This window comes from Pinus tabuliformis, chromosome 8 (assembly GCF_031772625.1).
Source record: "Pinus tabuliformis cultivar Carrire ecotype Pingquan chromosome 8, CPIR1, whole genome shotgun sequence".
Lineage (NCBI taxonomy): Eukaryota > Viridiplantae > Streptophyta > Pinopsida > Pinales > Pinaceae > Pinus > Pinus tabuliformis.
In genome coordinates this window covers 263,638,225-263,640,425 of record NC_142294.1, presented here as the reverse complement: position 1 = coordinate 263,640,425, position 2,201 = coordinate 263,638,225, and positions in this window count along the sequence as shown.

Here is a 2,201-nt window from a genome sequence, read left to right as displayed (position 1 = left end):
GGAGATGGTGAGCAGTGGAAAGGTAGAGACTGTGAAATTTTATGGTGAGAGTTTTGAGTTGTGGAAACTTAAGATGGAGGATCTACTGGTGGATAAAGATCAGTGGATTTGAGTAGATATGAGTACTAAACCAATGAAAATGTCAAATGAAGACTCGTCGGAGTTGGATAGGAAAGAAAAAAACACAATACAGTTGTGTATCTTAGATTCAGAATTGTTGAATGTATCAATGGAAGATACAATAAAGGCTTTGTGGGAAAAGTTAGGTACTTTGTACTAATCTAAGTCTCTGGTAAACAAATTGTTCCTATGGAAAAAGTTGTATAACCTAAGGATGAAGGATGGAGACTTGGTGACAAAGCATCTGAATGCCTTTTGTTGTGTTCATTACCAGATTCGTGGGATAGTTCGGTTAATGCAATAGGTTGCGATACATTTACCTTGATGTTCGATGAAATAGTCTCATACTTTTTGTCAGAGGAGATGAGACAAAAAATATGGAGGGAAAAAATGGAGATGCGTTGTCTGTACGAGGAATTTCCCATAACAGAAACAAAAATAAGTCCTCAAGAGTGAGATCTAAATCTAGAAGGAGATACAAATCCTCAGGAAAACCTATCAAGGTGCGTTGGAAATGTGGAAAGGAAGGGCATTTCCAAATTGATCATAGATCTAAAGCTTCTGAGAAAGGAAAGGGATTTGATGATGCTCCTTCTACAAAGGTGCAATACATGGCAGCCACTCATGCAAGAAAGGAAGCAGTTTGGTTGCAGACATTGTGTTCAAGTATGGGGTTAATATAACGACCTCTAAAGATAGACTATGAGAGTCGAAGTGCAATTCTCTTGCCAAATAACCATGCTTATCATTCAAAGACAATGCACATTGATGTTTAGTATTACTTTGTAATGGATATGTTTGAGGACAAAAAGGTATTTTTGGTAAAGGTAGACACTTTGGAGAACGTTGTAGATGCATTAACAAAGTCTGTGAGCACTAAGAATTTTTCTTGGTGTAGAGAAACAATGGGTGTTGTAGGGCTAGACCAATGACTCAACACTCCTGTGACCTGCTGTGTGGAAAATAAAACAACAAGTGGTAGTAGAATGTGTGTTATATTCTTTCCATGAATATTTGCACATGCTAGGGGGTCATGGGGGGGTGATAGCCCCCCCTGTTCATTCCATCAATAGTACCCTTGCACAGGGTCCCGGGCAGCACCACTGGAACTTTCTTTTGGACCCTATATTTGATGGAAGACCTACCTATGGTTTTGTGCAAGGGTTTTGCACATTGTTTTGGTTATGATGGTTTTCTGCCATGGTATTTTGTAGATCTGGTCAAGGGAACTAAAGTTATGTTCTAATCCATGGTTAATGGATTGGGATTTATGAATTCTTTGGCATGCATATATATTTATTGTAACATTGAAAGGAACATAATGAAAAATCAATCTGGTAGTCCTGGTTTTGGGATCCAAGGGAAAATATCTGTGTATTTTTTTTATGTTATCGCCATTGTATATTTTCTGTTTTTAAGAATTCGTTTGAAGGTAATTTATATAAATGGTTAAAACCTAAATTGCTAGCACCAATTAGAACTAATTTGCAATTCACCTCTTTCTGTTCATTCTCACTATTTGTGCCTTCTTTATTCCTGTACTGCAATGAATGACTAACAGAGCTACTACTCCTTTTTTCTGATTGGTGTCTCTGTCTAATGTAGGTTATATAAAAGATATCAGCCATAGGAATTACACACACTGATATGCCATTATTTTGCTGATGATTTTGAAATCCAAACTATGGTCTATGCTGACTCCATGCACTATTTTATTTTCTTTTCTTATCACTGCTAAAGTAACTCCTACTTATTTCTCTTTGCTTTCTCTCCTCATGATCCATACCTTTATTTCTAGTGTTCTGAAAATAGCTTTTCTTTCCAAATTTTCATGTAATTTCTTCATGCCCATACTTATTACACCAATGGAATTCATCATTATTTTGAAAAGGGGAATATGAGTGAATTGAATTATTCTTACCAAGTGTTCCACTTATCCAATTTCGTGGACTGATATTCACTCTCTTGGACTACTGAAAATATTTCCTTCGATAGGAAAAGGCTCTCTGTGCATGTCTATTCTCTCTCTTGGACTAGTGAAAATATTTCCTTTGATAGGAAAAGGCTCTCTGTGCATGTCC